General features: G+C 40.1%; 1 long non-coding RNA gene across 1 annotated transcript; it reads left to right on the top strand.

The window, feature by feature from the left end:
- The first annotated feature begins 3,070 nt into the window (after window positions 1-3,070).
- On the top strand, window positions 3,071-6,798 carry LOC138366892 (uncharacterized). Its single transcript, XR_011229228.1, has 4 exons — window positions 3,071-5,140; window positions 6,044-6,200; window positions 6,316-6,414; window positions 6,626-6,798. It is a non-coding gene; the product is annotated as an uncharacterized lncRNA (long non-coding RNA).
- Window positions 6,799-22,160: the final 15,362 nt, after the last annotated feature.

Genomic DNA, 22,160 nt, shown 5'->3' with positions numbered 1-22,160 from the left:
AGCCGCAGGCCGGGCTCTGCCCCCCTTAGCTATCTGAATTTTTGCCCACACTTGTCTTGCAGATGTTTCCCGTCCAATAGAGCTAGTGAACTCAAGCCATTGTCTTTCCCGCTCTTTAATCTTCTCTTCCCTGGCTACTTGACACACTGTCTTAAACAACTCTTGGTTACTTTCAGTGGGATGTCTCCGGTACTCTCTACTCATGTCTCGCACATTTGCGTTAAGCATCTTTATGTAATCATTCTCATACCATTTTATTTTCTTCCTCTGAGGGTTACTTCGCCCAGGCGTACGGCGCGGAACTCTTAGACAGCTCTCAATTTGGTGGTTAAGGTCATCAACAAATGTGTTAATGTCTTCTGGGATTTGGTATTCCGTGAACCAGTCACTCATCCTGTTTATGAAGTGCGGCCTCATATCTGGTCCGAGTGATAACCTTTTTCTTTTATTTGTCTCTTTCCTTCTCTTGCTCATGTCGACGGTGGTAATCAGTGCCCAATGGTCACTACATAAACTGTGCACAATGTGTGTACTGGCATCCGTGTCCTGTGCATTCAGCAGGAGAGCATAATCTAATCTTCCTCCTCTGAGGTGAGTTGGCTGTTCATCACCCAGGACCCTAAGGTTTTCACTTCCCCTGACAAAGAGTGACAGTTTCCGTCCATTGACATTGGGCTGATGACAGTTGGCACCAAAGTGTGGGTGTCTGGCATTCAGGTCACCAACCAGCAGGGTAGGTTCTTCATTAACAAACTCAGGCAGTGTGTCAAGGTCAAGTTTACTCTGTGGCACATATAGGTTGATTATATGTAGGGCATTATTGTTTAAGTAAAGGGTTACTCCCAGTGATTCAAACTCATCCCCCATTTGCAGGTCATCAATAATCTTATTGATGGCTCATTTTGTAGTTTTGAGAAACCTTGGTAGTTCTCAGTAACTTAGATAAAAATTCATAGAATAATTATAATAAGTATTTCCTTTGGCGCCTTTGGCTTCCTATCTCCCGACATAGAGTATTATTATTATATAATAATGCGTTCGCTAAACAACATTATATACAGTAGTGTGCGCTTTGAACATTTTACAGAGAATGGTTTGTAAGAACGTCAACAGAAAACGATGTGACGTTGGAATGTTATATGGGATACATTACTGCAAACAGGAGAGAAAAAGCGTCCCCAATAAGTCATACGATGTTTGTGGTTCATTACCACCCGAAAGGATCGGTATGGGGTCCACTACCTCCTGTTGGATGGGTATTGGGTCCACTACCGCTCACTAGACGGGTATGGGCTCGTTACCACCTGATGGATGGGTATGGGGTCCACTACCATCCACAGGGTGGGTATATATGGTCCATTACTGCCAAGAGGATGTGTTTATGATTCACAACCGCTCGCAGAATGGGTATGAGGCCCATTACCACCCATAGGGTAGGTATGGGGATCCACTACTATTCACAAGATGGGTAAGGGGTCCGCTACCACCTGTAGGATGGGTATGGGGCCTAGACAACCGTTTATAGGATGAGTACGGGATCCACTACCACCCAAAGAATTGGTATGGGGTCTACTACCGCACACAGGTGGGCGGTAGTCGACCCCATACCCATCCTGTGGGCGGTAGTGTACCCCATACTCATCCAACAATTGGTAGTGGACCCCATACCCATCCTACGGGTGGCAGTGGATCCCTTACCCATCCTACGGGTGGTAGTGGACGCCATTCACATAGAGTGACTAGTTGCGGACCCTATATCCATCCTGAGGATACACTGGCAGTGTTGAAGAGAGCAATGTCCAGTGTACTGGTTCCCAAGTAGGAAGACTTGAGAGGCAATTAAGACCGACGAGAGGCATCAACATCAGAGGTTGGTGTCACGTGACAGACTTAACACGACATTGCCCCTCACCACGTTATGTTAACCCGTCGTTGTAGATGTTCTTTAGTACCCCGAGACGGTCTTAATTGCCTTCCTTACTGTCTGGCTGTGGTCGTCTGAGGTGGAGGTTACGATAAGACAGTTATAAACTTATAAATCTCAAGGTAAACATGCAGCTCTAACAGGAAGGAATGAAGAGGTTGGAGCTGTAGAGGACGTGTAGGAAGGAGCTGGGAACCGCTTGACATCCTATAAGGCTCGTCTTGAGACTTATACTCCAGGCGCTCAAGGAGTACCTTGGGAAGACGGAGACAGGAAGAGCGAGGAAGGTGACGGGAAATCTAGTTTTGAAGACGAGAGGAGCGCCTTAAGGACCCATCCAGTGACACGAATGATAGTCAAGAACGCTACTTGTGCAGACTAATATTCTGAACAATGTCATCCTGGACGTTAATTGTTATTATAAAGCATAAATATTCACACTTCACTAAGGTAAAATCACTTAACTTGTCATTAACGAGCAATATCTAAAGTTAATTGAAAGCAAATATTTAACATCATCCAGTGTTGTGTCTGGAACTTTGGGTTGTTGGGTTTCTTAGTCTGTTATTGCATAAATTGTATATTATATTGGTCGAGCGGCCATTAACACTTCTTGACTGATTGGCGATTACTACTTCACTGCCGATTCTATTGCAAATGTTGCTCTGTTATACCTGTTGTTCTGTTGCAACATTTACAACAGAATGTTGTATTTGGTTTGTGAATTAGATTTTGAAATTATCAACTTCAGACATTCAAGCAGGGAATTATTATTGGTTCATTAGAAATTCGTTCGTATTTGGAGAAGTGAAGGAGTGGCTGTTGACCATTGATAATTGACACTTCAGACTCGCAAAATGTTACCCAATAGGGTGAGGTTTAGGGTGAATGTCAACCAATCAGGGACCGTTTTTGGTTGGCTGCTGGTTATAAAAGGAACGATGAGACTAAAAGGACTTCAGTGTGTTTTACCTCACTTTTGGTATACAGTTCCAGCTTCGTCTCTTGAAGGTGAGCTGTATGTGGTGGATCACCGCCCTCCCCTCCCCTCCCCTCCCCTGTCCCTCTTTTATCGGGGGACAACTACCATTATTTCATATTTCATCAGATATTTCACTCATATTTCATAGCCTTGACGAATCGAAGGTTGGGTTAAGTGAGGATAATGCTGCGTGTGGCACTATAGTAGACCCAAACTGTTCTGTGACACTCCTCTACCCCACTTTGATCATGCGAGAGGCTAGCCCTTAACGTATGGTTTCAACCTTAACTTTCGTTAAAGATTACAAATTTTACACAATAGGGATATTGGTTGAAACGTTAAAAGTAAAAATTTAACGAATAATTTTTTTTTTTACTACGTTTGAGTCGGGACTACTTTAAAATTCGGCATGCTAGATGTAATTTTATAAAATTTTACTAATGATGAACTGATATTAATCTTTAGGCTGTCCATCCATGCTTATTTTTTACACCATCGACATTAATTTTTTAACCTGTCATATATAGTAATCGTGAGATTGCCTTTAAGAGTAGAATTTCTGATTTGTATTATTCATGCTTTCAGTTACTGCAGTTGTGTAAATACTTCATCATTATAACAAGTTAACGTAATAATTCGTCCTGACCATTCCACCTGCACGATAGTTAACTACGGGTTCGTAGTGGTGAAACTAAACTCGCCCGGGATCTACAAAAGGATTGATAAACTTGCATAGATTAAGCAGTGTGCTAATAGCTGGACAAGTCCCCTCAGTTCATTGCTCTAGCAGTTAAAAACTTTTGGTCACAAGAGTGGTAGCAAAGCATTGGCAAAGAATTAAAAGACCAGTTGTACTAACGTCCCACATAATAAAAGTATTTGAGAGTGATAAAGAGTCAGGTCACTAGATTCGTGGAAAAAAATGACCTCCACAATCCAGGCCAACATGGATTTAGAGTAGCAAGATCATTCCTCTCACAGCTACTTGACCACTATGACAAAATCACTGAGGCATTAGAGGAAAAACATAATGCAGATGTCGTATACACAGATTTTGCTAAGGCATTCGACAAATGTGACCATGGAGTGATTGCACACAAAATGAGGTCAATGGGTATAACTGGTAAAGTAGGACGCTGGATACTCAATTTCCTGTCGAACAGAACACAGTAACAGTCAATAAAGTAAAATAGTCCAAGCGCAGTTAAAAGCTCTGTACCTCAAGGTATAGTCCTTGCACCACTGCTGTTCCTTATTCTCATATCAGATATAGACAAACAAGTCACAGCTTAGTGTCATCCTTTGCAGTTGATACAAAAATCAGCATGAAAATTACCTCTGCTGAAGACATTGATAAACTACAAACGGATATTAACAAGTTTTAGATTGGGCAACAGAAAATAACATGTTGAACGGGGATAAATTCCAGGTACTCAGATACGGCAAAAATGAGGATCTTAAACATAATACAGGGTACAAAACACAATCGAATCTGCCCATAGTAGGAAAACAGCATGTCAAGGAATTGGGAATAATGTCCAACGACCTAACGTTTAGGGAGCATAACCAAGAAAGTATTGCGTCAGCCAGAAAAATGATAGGATGGATTACGAGAACCTTCAAGTCCAGAGATCCCATCACAATGGTTGTACTCGACAAATCACTTTTGTCCCGTCTTGAGTACTACTCAGTACTCGCTTCCCCCTTTAGAGCAGGAGAGATTGCTGAAATTGAGGGAACACAGAGAACATGTACGGCACGCATAGACGAGATAAAGCACCTAAGTTATTGGGATAGTCTCAAAGCTCTCCAAATGTACTCGCTAGAAAGATACCAAATAATACACACGGAAAATACTGGAGGGACAGGTCCCTAATCTGCACAGTAAAATAACGTACTGGAGTGAACGACATGGAAGAAAATGCAGAATAGAACCAGTGAAGAGCAGAGGTGCCATAGGCACAGAACACTGTATGAACATCAGAGGTCCACGGTTGTTCGACGTCCTACCAGCGAGCGTCAGAAATATTACAGGAACAACCGTGGACATCTTAAAGAGGAAACTAGATTGTTTCCTTCAAGGAGTGCCGGACCAACCTGACTGTGGTGGGTATGTGGGCCTGCGGGCCGCTCAAAGCAACAGCCTGGTGGACCAAACTCTCAAAAGTAAAGTCTGGCCTCGGGCCGGGCTTGGAGAACTACTCCCAGAACCCCATCAACCATGTATCAACCAGGTAATGTTCAGTATAGCCATACACGTTTGTCATAGAAATATACAGTTTTGATATTCCTAGAGTACGACTTAATCAAACCAGAAATGCTCTACAAATCAAGGGGCCCAGAATGTGGAATGACCTTCCCAACCATGTTAAAGACTGTACCTCTCTCAACCAGTTTAAGTTAAAAACGAAGCTATACCTAAAATTCCCTGTAACCTACCTTACCCCTCTGTTGTCAACCCATTTTTTTTTTTTTTTTTTTTTTTTTTTTTTTTCAAATCAACGCTGTTTGAATGTAATTTTCTATAATAATTTGTAATTGTATTTGTGCTGCTTTTTCAACAATGTTCCCCCCTCTTTTACCTCTATTTTTAATTGTTCTCAACACATTTTATTCTTTTTACCCATTAGTTTTAAGCTTTAGTCATTAATGTTTTTCCTGCCCGAAACTCTTTGCGTAATAGTGGCTTTAGGCATTGTATGTACTAGCTCTTATCTATAAAGCCAACAAACTTTGTAAAATCTCTATGTACCTTACCTAAATAAAAATTATTATTATTATAACTGGAATAAAATGTTAACTTAGTCAAACGTACACGGTTTGAACTTTAACAATAAATAAATGACTGTTAGCAAACTTACTACGGTGTAGCATTAGTCTTGCATAGTTTTTTTTTTTTTGCTTCGCAAAATCCTACATTTAAGATGCCCCAGCATCCGTTAGTCCCTCAGCCTTAAAGACTACAGCAAACTAGCTACTCCATCCTATGGAATACCTAGTAAGTACAATGTTCTAGTTTGATTTGGTTAAACTGTACTAGTTTGATATGGGATCCAAAGTGCTTAGAATACCCAAAATGCAGATTAGAATCCTCACTCTTATTGTCCCTTTTTAGTAAATTTAAATCTAATTTTCAGATGCACGAAACCAGAACTAGTAAGACTTCCCATTTCTCATGGTGCGTGAATACTAATACCTGCAGCTGGGATCAAGCCAACTCTTACCGCTAGTCTTGGTGGAGGCTTCCAGCTACTTAGTATTAGTCAAGGATAAGGAAGACTCCAGTTATGAGAAGTGAGTTTACTAGTTAAACATGATTAAATCACATTTAAATAATTTATAAACTATGGGTATGGTAATCCTACTAGACTAATTGACAATTTGTCTAAAACTACCTATTATTTGTTAGGTGGTATCCAGGTCATGTGGACAAGGAGCGAGGCAGGACGACCTGGAGGTGGTCAGCTGGGTCCACTTTGTCCTACACCAACTGGTCTCACACTGGCGGGTCAGTATGGCTTGTTTTACTCTAGTACTTTGTCATAACTGAAATTGTCATAACGTACGGGGTGTTTGGTAGACTTTTTAAAAGTGCCGGTTACTCATAAGGGCTTCAACGGCTGTAAAGTGGTCTGTAGAAGTTAATATTAACTTATCAAAAGATGTAAAATCTTTATTTTAAAGAATATATTGTGATAACTCTCCTCTCCCGTCCCCAGGCTCGGGCGACCACAGCCAGACAACAGGGAAGGCGACGAGGACTCTTTGGGTACTGAAGAACATCTATAACGACGGCATAAAGTGGCACCACATTGCCTGTCACCACGTAAAGTCTGTCATCTGAGAGACCATTGTGATATTTTTGCCAGTAAATGGCCTGGTTTCCTGAATGCTGTTGTAAAATATTATAATTTACCTAGCGCGTCTTCTTGAATACCTTAACCAGGAGGTCTCTTAATGCTTCGTGTCTACACAACTTGCCACACAGGATCTGAAGAGTCGTTGGGGTAATATATATTTTAGTTTTTGAAGAGAAACTACCACCCACAAGAAGGGGGTTATGGGGGTCCACTACCACCCACAGGAGGGGGGGGGGGGTTATTGGGGGTCCACTACCACCCACAGGAGGGGGATTATTGGGGTCCACTACCTGCCACAGGAAGGAAGGGGGGTTATGGGGGGCCACTACCACCAACAGGAGGAGGGGGGGGGGGTTATTGGGGGTACACTACCACCCACAAGAGGTGGGGTTATGGGGGGTCCACTACCACCAACAGGAGGGGGGGGGGTTATTGGGGGTCCACTACCACCCACAGGAGCTGGGGTTATGGGGTCCACTGCCACCCACAGGAGGGAGGGGGGGGTTATGAGGGGTCGTTTTCCTCAATATAAATATTAGACAAGTATGGACTGGAGACTTAAACTCCAGTCCATATATTCTGGAGTTCATACATCTGCGAGTTCATTAATAATGCTGAACTCTATTACAGTTCAGTAGCTAATATTAATAAGCAAATATTTGAGAATTAAAGATTAATTGATAATTAGCAAATTTATAAACTTATGAAACTGACAAATTAAGTTTAAGCTATATAAAAAAAAATTTAAGTTTATGTAGTAACAAATTGGCAAGTCTTAAATATTTTAAGTTAAGAATCTGTGTGAAACCCTTGTTAAGGTTAAGGGGCAGGTAACCTTAGACGTTATTTGGTTAACAAAGGGGGGGGGGGGGGGGTTGAAGGTGGGGATCAAACCCATCTCCCAACATTTGTCTATATATATTTAACCCAAATTCTATGGTTGAAGACAGACGTTAAGGGCTAGTCTCTCGCATGATACAAGTAGGGTACAGGAGCGTCACAGGACAGTTTAGGTCTGCTATAGTGCCACACGCAGCATTATGCGCACTTAACCCAACCTTCGATTCGTCAAGGCTAAGATATGATAAGAAATGAGTGAAATATCTGAAATATACAAATATTTCATCAAATATTTCAAAAGAAATAATGGTAGTTTCCCCCGATAAAAAAGGGACAGGGGAGGGTGACGCAACAAGGGGTGGGGAAAGGGAGGGGAGGGGAGGGGGGGGGGAGGGCTCAATACAGCTCAATCGTCGAGCTGTATGTTGGGGGGGGGGGGGGGAATCCCCCACATACAGCTCAATTCCAAGAGACGAGGCTGGAACTGTATACCAAAAGTGAGGTAAAACACACTGAAGTGTGGTTAGTCTCATCGTCACTTTTATAACTAGCAGCCAACCAAACCCGGCCGCTGATTGGTTGACATTCGCCCTGAAGCTCACCCCATTGGTTAACATTTTGCGAGTCTGAAGTGTAAATTATCAATGGTCAACAGCCACTCCTTCACTTCCCTAAATCCGAACGACTCTAATGAACCAATAATGATCCCCAGCTTGAATGTCTGAAGTTGATAATTTCAAAATCTAATTCACGAACATTAAAATAGAATTCATACAACATTCTATTATAAATGTTGTAACAGAACAACAGGTACAACAGAGCAACATTTGCCATAGAATCGGCAGTGAAGTAGTAATCATGCGTCAGTCAAGAACTGTTCATGGCCGCTCGACAACTACAATATACAACATATACAATAACAGACTAAGAAACCCAACAACCCAAAGTTCCAGACACGACACTGGATGATGTTAAATATTTGCTTTCAACTGTCTTAAATTATTTGTCGTTAATGACAAGTTAAGTGATTTTACCTTAGTGAAGTGTGAACATTTATGCTTTATAATAACATTTAACGTCAGGATGACATTGTTCAGAATATTAGTCTGCACAAGTAGCGTTCTTGACTATCATTCGTGTCACTGGATGGGTCCTTAAGGCGCTCCTCTCGTCTTCAAAATTAGACTTCTCTTCACCTTCCTCGCTCTTTCTGTCTCCGTCTTCCCAAGGTCCTCCTTGACTGCCTGGAGTATAAGTCTCAAGAAGTCTTATAGGGTGTCAGGCGGTTCCCAGCTCCTTCCTACACGTCCTCTACAGCTCCAACCTCTTCATTCCTGCCTTTTAGAGCTGCATGTTTACCTTGAAATTTAAAAGCTTATAACTGTCTTAGCGTAGCCTCCACCTCAGACGACCACAGCCAGACAGTAAGGAAGGCAACGACGACCGTCTCGGGGGTACTAAAGAACATCTACAACGACGGGATAACATAACACAAAATTGTCTCTCACCACGTCAAGTCTGTCACGTGACACTAGAGCCTCTGATGTTAATGCCTCTCGTCGGTCTTGTCTCTCAAGTCTTCCTACTTGGGAACCTCTATACTAAACATTGCTGCCTCCAACACTGCCAGTGTATCCTCAGGATGGCAATACGGTCCACAGCTAGTCACTCGATGTATATGGGGTCCACCGCCACTCGTAGGATAGGTAATGGGTCAGTTATCGCTAACAGGATGGATACGGGGTCCTCAGGATGAGTGTGGGGTCGACTATCACAAACAGGAACGGTTTGTGGTCGACAGGAGGGGTAGGGGGGTCCACTACCACTCGAAGGATAGGAATGGGGTCCAATACCACCCACTTGATGGGGTATGCGGTCCACGTCCGCCCACAGAATGGTATATTGGGTCCACTACCACCCACAGGATGAGTATGGAGTCCACTCCATACGGCCCACAAAATAGGTATGGGGTCCACTACCTCCTACAGGATGGGTAGGGGGGTTCACTATTGCCCATAGGATGGGTATGGGGTCCACTACGTTCCTCACGATGGGTATGTGGTCCACTAATACCCACGAGATGGGTGTGGGGTTTACTAACACCCACAGGATGGGTGTGGGGTTTACTAACACCCACAGGATGGGTGTGGGGTTTACTAACACCCACAGGATGGGTGTGGGGTCGACTACCACCCACAGTATATGTTTTTGGTCCTCTACCTCCCACAGGATGGATATGAGGTCTACAGGGTGGGTACGGGATTTACTACCACCCTCAGAATGGGTATTTGATCCTCAGGATGGGAATGGGGTACACAGGATGGGTATGGGGCCTACTGTCATCCGCAAGATGAGGAAAAGGTCCACCACCACCCACGGGATGGGTATGGGGTTGACTACCACCCATAGGATAGTTATGGGGGTCGACTACCACCCACGGGATGGGTATGGGGTCAACTACCACCCTTAGGATTGGTATGGGGTCGACTACCACCCATACGATGGGTATGGGTCGACTACCACCCACAGGATGGGTATGGGGTCAACTACTACCCATAGGATGGGTATGGAGTCGACTACCACCCACAGCATGGGTATGGGGTCGACTTTTCAAATTACTACTTTTTACACCGAAAATATGTCAATTACTGAAAGCGGCGATGGGTCATAATTTGCCCAAACTCCCCTGCAGTTTTCAAAATATTTGAAATGTCGGAAATTTAACTACTAGGCGTGATTTTTGAAACGAATTCTGACTCTGCACCTAGTTATATTTTCAAATTACGACTTTTCATACCAAAAATATGCCAATTACTGAAAACGGCGATGGGTCATATTTTTCCCAAACCCCCCTGCAGTTTTCAAAATATCTGAAATGTCGGAAATTTGACTCCTGAGCGTGATTTTCGAGCCAAATTCTGACTCTTTGCACCTATTTTTATTTTCAAATTACTATTTTTTATACCGAAAATATGCCAATTACTTAAAACAGCGGTGGGTCAAATTTGCCCAAACACCCCTGCAGTTTTCAAAATATCTGAAATGTCGGAAATTTGACTCCAGAGCGTGATTTTTGAGCCGAATTTTGACTCTCTACATCTATTTCATTTTCATATTGCGAATTTTTATACCGAATATATTCAAATTACTAAAAACGGCGATGGGTCATATTTTGCCCAAACCCCCCTGCAGTTCTCAAAATATCTGAAATGTCGGATATATGATTCCAGAGTGTAATTTTTGAGCTGAATTCTGACTCTCTGCACCAATTTTCATTTTCAAATTACGACTTTTTCAACCAAAATATACCAATTACTGAAAACGCCGATGGGTCATAATTTGCCCAAACCCCCCTGCAGTTTTCAAAATATCTGAAATGTCGGAAATTTGACTCCTGAGTGTGATTTTTGAGCCGAATTCTGACACTCTAAACTTATTTTCATTTTCAAATTACGACTTCTTTTTCCGAAAATATGCCAATTACTGAAGACAGCGATGGGTCATATTTTGCCCAAACCCCTCTGCAGTTTTCAAAATATCTGAAATGTCGGAAATTTAACGCCTGAGCGTGATTTTTGAGCCAAATTCTGACTCTCCACACCTATTTACATTTCCAAATTACGAATTTTTAAACCGAAAATATTCCAATTACTGAAAACGGCGATGGGTCATATTTTGCCCAAACCCCCCTGCAGTTTTGAAAATATATTTTTAATGTCGGATATAAAAATCCAGAGCGTGATTTTTGAGCCGAATTCTGACTTTCTGCGCTTATGTTCATTTGCAAATTGCGAATTTTTATACCGAAAATATGCCAATTACTGAAAACGACAATGGGTCATATTTTGCCCAAACCCCCCTGCAGTTTTCAAAATATCTGAAATGTCGGAAATTTGACTCCTGAGCGTAATTTTTGAGCCAAATTCTGACTCTCTGCACCTATTTTTATTTTCAAATTACTTCTTTTTATACAGAAAATACGCCAATTACTGAAAACGGCGATGGGTCATATTTTTCCCAAACCGCCATGGAGTTTTCAAAATATCTAAAATGTCGGAAATTTGACTCCTGAGTGTGATTCTTGACCCGAATTCTGACTCTCTGCACCTATTTTTATTTTCAAATTACGAATTTTTATTCCAAAATATGTCAATTACTGAAAACGGCGATGGGTCATATTTTGCCCAAACCCCCCTGCAGTTTTCAAAATGTCTGAAATGTCGGAAATTTGACTCCTGAGCGTGATTTTTGAGCCGAATTCTGACACTCTAAACCTATTTTCATTTTCAAATTACGACTTTTTATACCGAAAATATGCCAAGTACTGAAGACAGCGATGGGTCATATTTTGCCCAAACCCCTATGCAGTTTTCAAAATATCTGAAATGTCGGAAATTTAACGCCTGAGCGTGATTTTTGAGCCGAATTCTGACTCACTACACCTATTTACATTTCCAAATTACGAATTTTTAAACCGAAAATATTCCAATTACTGAAAACAGCGATGGGTCATATTTTGCCCAAACCCCCCTGCAGTTTTTAAAATATCTGAAATGTCGGATATATGATTCCAGAGCGTAATTTTTGAGCCGAATTCTGACTCTCTGCAACTATTTTCATTTTCAAATTGCGAATTTTTATTCCGAAAATATGCCAATTACTGAAAACGACGATGGGTCATATTTTGCCTAAACCCCCCTGCAGTTTTCAAAATATCTGTAATGTCAGAAATTTGACTCCTGAGCGTGATGTTTGAGCCGAATTCTGACTCTCTGCACCTATTTTCATGTTCAAATTACGATTTTTTCAACCAAAATATACCAATTACTGAAAAAATTGGGTCATAATTTGCCCAAACCCCCTTGCAGTTTTCAAAATATCTGAAATGTCGGAAATTTGACTCCTGAGCGTGATTTTTGAGCCGAATTCTGACTCTCTACACCTATTTACATTTCCAAATTACGAATTTTTAAACCGAAAATATTCCAATTACTGAAAACGGCGATGGGTCATATTTTGCCCAAACCCCCCTGCAGTTTTAAAAATATATTTAATGTCGGTTATAAAAATCCAGAGCGTGATTTTTGAGCCGAATTCTGACTTATTGCACTTATGTTCATTTGCAAATTGCGAATTTTTATACCGAAAATATGCCAATTACTGAAATGACAATGGGTCATATTTTGCCCAAACCCCCCTGCAGTTTTCAAAATATCTGAAATGTCGGAATTTTTACTCCTGAGCGTAATTTTTGAGCCAAATTCTGACTCTTTGCCCCTATTTTTATTTTCAAATTACTTCTTTTTATACAGAAAATATGCCAATTACTGAAAACGGCGATGGGTCGTATTTTGCCCAAACCCCCCTGCAGTTTTCAAAATATATAAAATGTAGAAAATTTGACTCCTGAGCGGGGTTTTTGAGCCGAATTCTGACTCTCTGCACCTATTTTTATTTTCAAGTTACAACTTTTTATACCAAATATATGCCATTTTCTGAAAAAGGCGATGGGTCATATTTTGCCCAAACCCCCCTGCAGTTTTCAAAATATCTGAAATGTCGGAAATTTGACTCCTGAGCGTGATTTTTGAGCCAAATTCTGACTCTTTGCACCTATTTTTATTTTCAAATTACTACTTTTTATACCGAAAATATGTCAATTACTTAAAACAGCGGTGGGTCAAATTTTGCCCAAACACCCCTGCAGTTTTTGAAATATCTGAAATGTCGGAAATTTGACTCCAGAGCGTGATTTTTGAGCCGAATTCTGACTCTCTACATCTATTTCACTTTCATATTACGAATTTTTATACCGAAAATATTCAAATTACTAAAAACGGCGATGGGTCATATTTTGCTGAAACCCCCCTGCAGTTTTCAAAATATCTGAAATGTCGGATATATGATTCCAGAGCATAATTTTTGAGCCGAATTTTGACTCTCTGCAACTATTTTCATTTTCAAATTGCGAATTTTTATACCGAAAATATGCCAATTACTGAAAACGACGATGGGTCATATTTCGCCTAAACCCCCCTGCAGTTTTCAAAATATCTGAAATGTCGGAAATTTGACTCCAGAGCGTGATTTTTGAGCCGAATTTTGACTCTCTACATCTATTTCATTTTCATATTGCGAATTTTTATACCGAATATATTCAAATTACTAAAAACGGCGATGGGTCATATTTTGCCCAAACCCCCCTGCAGTTCTCAAAATATCTGAAATGTCGGATATATGATTCCAGAGTGTAATTTTTGAGCTGAATTCTGACTCTCTGCACCAATTTTCATTTTCAAATTACGACTTTTTCAACCAAAATATACCAATTACTGAAAACGCCGATGGGTCATAATTTGCCCAAACCCCCCTGCAGTTTTCAAAATATCTGAAATGTCGGAAATTTGACTCCTGAGTGTGATTTTTGAGCCGAATTCTGACACTCTAAACTTATTTTCATTTTCAAATTACGACTTCTTTTTCCGAAAATATGCCAATTACTGAAGACAGCGATGGGTCATATTTTGCCCAAACCCCTCTGCAGTTTTCAAAATATCTGAAATGTCGGAAATTTAACGCCTGAGCGTGATTTTTGAGCCAAATTCTGACTCTCCACACCTATTTACATTTCCAAATTACGAATTTTTAAACCGAAAATATTCCAATTACTGAAAACGGCGATGGGTCATATTTTGCCCAAACCCCCCTGCAGTTTTGAAAATATATTTTTAATGTCGGATATAAAAATCCAGAGCGTGATTTTTGAGCCGAATTCTGACTTTCTGCGCTTATGTTCATTTGCAAATTGCGAATTTTTATACCGAAAATATGCCAATTACTGAAAACGACAATGGGTCATATTTTGCCCAAACCCCCCTGCAGTTTTCAAAATATCTGAAATGTCGGAAATTTGACTCCTGAGCGTAATTTTTGAGCCAAATTCTGACTCTCTGCACCTATTTTTATTTTCAAATTACTTCTTTTTATACAGAAAATACGCCAATTACTGAAAACGGCGATGGGTCATATTTTTCCCAAACCGCCATGGAGTTTTCAAAATATCTAAAATGTCGGAAATTTGACTCCTGAGTGTGATTCTTGACCCGAATTCTGACTCTCTGCACCTATTTTTATTTTCAAATTACGAATTTTTATTCCAAAATATGTCAATTACTGAAAACGGCGATGGGTCATATTTTGCCCAAACCCCCCTGCAGTTTTCAAAATGTCTGAAATGTCGGAAATTTGACTCCTGAGCGTGATTTTTGAGCCGAATTCTGACACTCTAAACCTATTTTCATTTTCAAATTACGACTTTTTATACCGAAAATATGCCAAGTACTGAAGACAGCGATGGGTCATATTTTGCCCAAACCCCTATGCAGTTTTCAAAATATCTGAAATGTCGGAAATTTAACGCCTGAGCGTGATTTTTGAGCCGAATTCTGACTCTCTACACCTATTTACATTTCCAAATTACGAATTTTTAAACCGAAAATATTCCAATTACTGAAAACAGCGATGGGTCATATTTTGCCCAAACCCCCCTGCAGTTTTTAAAATATCTGAAATGTCGGATATATGATTCCAGAGCGTAATTTTTGAGCCGAATTCTGACTCTCTGCAACTATTTTCATTTTCAAATTGCGAATTTTTATTCCGAAAATATGCCAATTTCTGAAAACGACGATGGGTCATATTTTGCCTAAACCCCCCTGCAGTTTTCAAAATATCTGTAATGTCAGAAATTTGACTCCTGAGCGTGATGTTTGAGCCGAATTCTGACTCTCTGCACCTATTTTCATGTTCAAATTACGATTTTTTCAACCAAAATATACCAATTACTGAAAAAATTGGGTCATAATTTGCCCAAACCCCCTTGCAGTTTTCAAAATATCTGAAATGTCGGAAATTTGACTCCTGAGCGTGATTTTTGAGCCGAATTCTGACTCTCTACACCTATTTACATTTCCAAATTACGAATTTTTAAACCGAAAATATTCCAATTACTGAAAACGGCGATGGGTCATATTTTGCCCAAACCCCCCTGCAGTTTTGAAAATATATTTAATGTCGGTTATAAAAATCCAGAGCGTGATTTTTGAGCCGAATTCTGACTTTCTGCACTTATGTTCATTTGCAAATTGCGAATTTTTATACCGAAAATATGCCAATTACTGAAATGACAATGGGTCATATTTTGCCCAAACCCCCCTGCAGTTTTCAAAATATCTGAAATGTCGGAATTTTTACTCCTGAGCGTAATTTTTGAGCCAAATTCTGACTCTTTGCCCCTATTTTTATTTTCAAATTACTTCTTTTTATACAGAAAATATGCCAATTACTGAAAACGGCGATGGGTCATATTTTGCCCAAACCCCCCTGCAGTTTTCAAAATATATAAAATGTAGAAAATTTGACTCCTGAGCGGGGTTTTTGAGCCGAATTCTGACTCTCTGCACCTATTTTTATTTTCAAGTTACAACTTTTTATACCAAATATATGCCATTTTCTGAAAAAGGCGATGGGTCATATTTTGCCCAAACCCCCCTGCAGTTTTCAAAATATCTGAAATGTCGGAAATTTGACTCCTGAGCGTGATTTTTGAGCCAAATTCTGACTCTTTGCACCTATTTTTATTTTCAAATTACTACTTTTTATACCGAAAATATGTCAATTACTTAAAACAGCGGTGGGTCAAATTTTGCCCAAACCCCCCTGCAGTTTTTGAAATATCTGAAATGTCGGAAATTTGACTCCAGAGCGTGATTTTTGAGCCGAATTCTGACTCTCTACATCTATTTCACTTTCATATTACGAATTTTTATACCGAAAATATTCAAATTACTAAAAACGGCGATGGGTCATATTTTGCTGAAACCCCCCTGCAGTTTTCAAAATATCTGAATTGTCGGATATATGATTCCAGAGCATAATTTTTGAGCCGAATTCTGACTCTCTGCAACTATTTTCATTTTCAAATTGCGAATTTTTATACCGAAAATATGCCAATTACTGAAAACGACGATGGGTCATATTTTGCCTAAACCCCCCTGCAGTTTTCAAAATATCTGAAATGTCGGAAATTTGACTCCAGAGCGTGATTTTTGAGCCGAATTCTGACTCTCTGCACCTATTTTCATGTTCAAATTACGACTTTTTCTACCAAAATATACCAATTACTGAAAACGCCGATGGGTCATAATTTGCCCAAACCCCCTTGCAGTTTTCAAAATATGTGAAATGTCGGAAATTTGACTCCTGAGCGTGATTTTTGAGCCGAATTCTGACACTCTAAACTTATTTTCATTTTCAAATTACGACTTCTTATACCGAAAATATGCCAATTACTGAAGACAGCAATGGGTCATATTTTGCCCAAACCCCTCTGCAGTTTTCAAAATATCTGAAATGTCGGAAATTTGACGCCTGAGCGTGATTTTTGAGCCGAATTCTGACTCTCTACACCGTTTTTACATTTCCAAATTACGAATTTTTAAACCGAAAATATTCCAATTACTGAAAACGGCGATGGGTCATATTTTGTCCAAACCCCCCTGCAGTTTTGAAAATATATTTAATGTCGGATATAAAAATCCAGAGCGTGATTTTTGAGCCGAATTCTGACTTTCTGCACTTATGTTCATTTGCAAATTGCGAATTTTTATTCCGAAAATATGTCAATTACTGAAAACGACAATGGGTCATATTTTGCCCAAACCCCCCTGCAGTTTTCAAAATATCTGAAATGTCGGAAATTTTACTCCTGAGCGTAATTTTTGAGCCAAATTCTGACTCTTTGCACCTATTTTTATTTTCAAATTACTTCTTTTTATACAGAAAATATGCCAATTACTGAAAACGGCGATGGGTCATATTTTGCCCAAACCCCCCTGCAGTTTTCAAAATATCTGAAATGGTGGAAATTTGACTCCTGAGTGTGATTTTTGACCCGAATTCTGATTCTCTGCACCAATTTTCATTTTCAAATTACAACTTTGTATACCAAAAATATGCCAATTACTGAAAACGGCGATGGGTCATATTTTGCCTAAACCCCCCTGCAGTTTTCAAAATATATAAAATGTAGAAAATTTGACTCCTGAGCGTGATTTTTTAACCAAATTCTGACTCTTTGCACCTATTTTTATTTTCAAATTACTACTTTTTATACCGAAAATATGTCAATTACTTAAAACAGCGGTGGGTCAAATTTTGCCCAAACCCCCCTGCAGTTTTTGAAATATCTGAAATATCGGAAATTTGACTCCAGAGCGTGATTTTTGAGCCGAATTCTGACTCTCTACACCGTTTTTACATTTCCAAATTACGAATTTTTAAACCGAAAATATTCCAATTACTGAAAACGGCGATGGGTCATATTTTGCCCAAACCCCCCTGCAATTTTGAAAATATATTTAATGTCGGATATAAAAATCCAGAGCGTGATTTTTGAGCCGAATTCTGACTTTCTGCACCTATTTTTATTTTCAAATTACGAATTTTTATTCCAAAAATATGCCAATTACTGAAAACGGCGATGGGTCATATTTTGCCCAAACCCCCCTGCAGTTTTCGAAATATCTGAAATGTCGAAAATTTGACTCCTGAGCGTGATTTTTGAGTCGAATTCTGACTCTCTTCACCTATTTTCACTTTTAAATTACGTCTTTTTACACCGAAAATATGCTAATTACATAAAACGGCGATGGGTCATATTTTGCTGAAACCCCCCTGCAGTTTTCGAAATATCTGAAATGTCAGATATTTGACTTTTGAGTGTGATTTTCGATCCGAATTCTGACTCTCTGCACCTATTTTCATTGTCGAATTTCGAATTTTTATACCGAAACTGTATGCCAATTACTGAAAACTAATACTTATAGGATGGGTATTTGTTCGACTACCACTCACTGGTAGTTTGGCATTTTTTTTTTGTTGGATGTTTTTGAATTGTTTTTATTTGATGTTGGGGAGTTTTTTTGTTTGTTTTTTAGCTGCATTATTTGTGTTGGTAGTTTAGATTTTTGTTTGACGTATTTAATTTTTTTTGTTGGGCGTTTGGGAGTTTATTCTTAAGCATTCTGGATTTTGTTTTTGTTTTTGCTCGGCTTGGAATTTTATTGGGCATTTTTTTCTGTTTTGTTTTGGGGAAATATTTTGTCATAAATGCTCTCTCAGATCTAGTATTAAAATAATCCTTTTGAAACTGGAAGAAGAAACAGGGAAGACGTGTTCATTATACACAAAATATTCGAGGGAAAATGTGCAGGGGTGGCTAAAGAAAAACTATTTGGGACTGGTGATGAATAGGGCGACACGGGTGGAAACTAAGTACATGAATGAGCTGCGAATCATTATTAAAAACAAAAATGAATATGCAAATGAGATGCATTCACTGATAAAGTGAAATTTTATACACAGCTTCAAATGTAGCTCCGACAGACCATTAAGAAGCTCTGGATTTTTCATAAATTAATTTGTATTTTCCCAGAGCAGTGTTTTCCCAGAGCAGTGTTTTCCCAGAGCAGTGTTTTCCCAGAGCAGTGTTTTCCCAGAACAGTGTTTTCCTAGAGCAGTGTTTCCCATTTTAAATGAGCAGTGTTACTTTCATACCTTAAAAAGTATGGAAAGTGACAATATTTACCCTCAAACTTTGCTTTCACCGAAGAGTTCTTAGGGCGAACATCTTTAAAGGAACCTGACGACTGGCGAATTATGTATCAGTCACAGTTCTACAGCAGGAGTCGACAGGCTGTAAGTACCTTAAAGAATTCTTCCCTAAGCTGGCTTGGGTAAAGCTCACATCAAAGTAGTTTGAGAGGCGGAATAATAAAGATATCCTTTACTTTTGGAGGCATTAGCCATCACACTCAAACCCAAGACAAAAAATGCTTTACATTGTGGTAAAGATCGATCGAGATCCGGGACCAAAGAGTAAAAGGTCCAATCTCTGTAGGTACAAGTGTATTGAGCACCCATACCCTAACACACCTCTGTACCTCAGCCCACCTTTTTTTTTTGGCACATACCTCCCCCACTCCCCCTCCCCCCCACACTCATAAATCCTCACGCACACTCACACACTACACCTGCCTCCCCTCATGCCATACATCTCCCTACCATTACCCATCCATTACTACTACACGTCAATGTCATCGTTACCTGCAACCCGCTTCCACATTTTTCTCCTCACGCCCACCTCCAGCGCCCACCTCCAGCGCCCACCTCCAGCGCTGTAAACGCTCACACAGTCTTTAAAACCATTTGTTATTAATTTGCAACACCCATTACCTTTCCCTTCTCCCTCCGAGCAAACCTGGAGAAAAATAACGTTTACGAAAAACCAGGACATGGAAGATGTTGTTGTTGTTGTTTAAGATTCGCTACCTGGAACAAAAAGTTCCAAGTAGCACGGGCTATGGTGAGCCCGTAGTTCGTAACTCTAGCATGGATTATCTGCAGGGTTCCCCCATCCCTCTTATCCACCTCTATAAGAAAATTACGAAATTCAGATCAAAAAAATATTTACTGTTAAACATAAATACGAATGGAATACTGCGCTGCGCCATGCGGTTCTCGTGGTGAAGTGGTAAAACACTTGCCCGGCTCTTCGCCAGCGCTTTGGCCTGGGTTCGTATCCTGACCGAGGAGGATTGACTGGGTGCTAATCCTTTACTGTAGCATCTGTTCACCCAGCAATAAATGGGTACCTGGTTGTTGAACGATTTGGCGGGTCGTATTCCGGGGAAAAAATAGAATTAAAGACCTGCCCGACACGCTATGTGTGCTGGTGGCTGTACAAGAATATAAGAACTCTTGTATAAATACCAAAAGAATACACAAACATCTATACTAGCAATGCCATACGTGTTCTTGAAATTTAGTATTCTCTTCCAAAGGCTACTGTATCTATACAACCATTTAAATGCTCTTATGAGATAGATGCTCTTAAAACTAATTTATTTTTGGAAGATTAAACCTTACAGGTTTAGTCGATCAATCAGGCATCAGGCAATCAATCAGGCATCAATCGATCTCAGGAGACTATGGAGTTGCGCTCTGGTTGTCGGTCTGGAGTGGCCTCTCCAGGGCGCAAAGCCAGGGTAGGTTGATACGGGGGAGAAGCTGTCACCCATGCAGCAAGTCTCCCCTCTTGCAAAGCCACCAAATATAAACACTCCCGATAAGTGGTGATGCTGAAGTCTATATGGCTCCAAACAGTAGGAATAACAAAATTAAACATAATTTGGCAGCCTGGACACAATTTGAAGTCTCCACTCACCTGGGCTGTAGGAGTCTCGAACCGTGGACCCCACGCGTGTGAGGTCGAAACTCTATCGACGGGGCTATGAGTAGTCTTAATAAGGAATCCTAAGAAGCACAAGAAATTAGTGAATTCCTATATTGTAAACACCGAATTTGCTTCGTTTACGCTAGCTATTTTACCCCTACTTTACAGTTCGTCTAAACAGCACATTAGCATCACATTCCGTTAAAAATGTATACAACTTATACCTTGGTAAATGGGAGGAGGATGATTATATTGCTGGATGATTGTAGATTGATAATTGATCTATTTATCTGTATATAGAGTTTATCTGATTGTAGAGTGTGGGCAAATTTGAGGGGGCACATTTGACAAGTCACCGGCTTCCTGTCCTCGTCGAGGTCACTAGTATTAGGTTCCTCAGGTAAATTTAGGTAAAAAAAGGTGTTAATGGACCTTGGCGGTTATTTTTACCCTTACAATTTCACCTAATCTGCACACGGGACTGGGTTACTCAATAGACCACGTAATAATAGTATATAATAGTATAATGGTATAATAGGCCAAGTATATCCTAGGGCTCACCAGCACTTTTTTTGTGCCATAAAAACGGACAAAATTGAGTAATTATTTAACACTGGCGGATTATTTTCCGTGTAATTCTTATACTGTTGACGAATTGCGAATTTTCAACGTTTAATACAACTGAAGAAATGTTGCATAGTGCAGAGTATTGATTGTATTATTTATTCACACTTCTCTTTCTTTCCCAGGTGGATACAGGAACAGATGACTCCTGACTCCTGTTAGCAGGTTGAGAGCTTTCCCTTCCCTTAGCTCATGGCAAGTCTTACACTACTAGTTTCCCTGGAATACGACCCGCCAAGTGCTTTTAAGAAGATTTCAATTTAGATTCAACAGAGCAGAAGTTGTTAAACACATGGAGCAAAATCTTACTGAAGCGACCATACGAGTCATAAATGCTTATACTCCGCCTAAGTAAAACAGAAACAAGCAACACTTAGTGGGCCAGCCAGAGGCTTAGGGCCCGCGCAGGAATATCCCTGCAATAAAAAAAAATATATAAATAAACAAAAATTATAGCGTTGTAGCTCGAACAAAAGTCGTCAGCGAAGCACTTGTTTCGAAAGTGTTCGGACGTCATCAGTTGTGAGACGTGTGTAAAGCCATATTCATTCATAAACAGGGGGTTTGGCGGGTTCATGGAATGGACTTTGGCATTTGTTTATGAGGACAGCTGTGAGAAGTGGACACTGCCTCTTG

Source organism: Procambarus clarkii, chromosome 20, assembly GCF_040958095.1.
Source record: "Procambarus clarkii isolate CNS0578487 chromosome 20, FALCON_Pclarkii_2.0, whole genome shotgun sequence".
Taxonomy (NCBI): Eukaryota; Metazoa; Arthropoda; class Malacostraca; order Decapoda; family Cambaridae; genus Procambarus; species Procambarus clarkii.
Note: the sequence above shows the minus strand (reverse complement) of the source record. Positions and strands in the feature narration are given on the sequence as shown.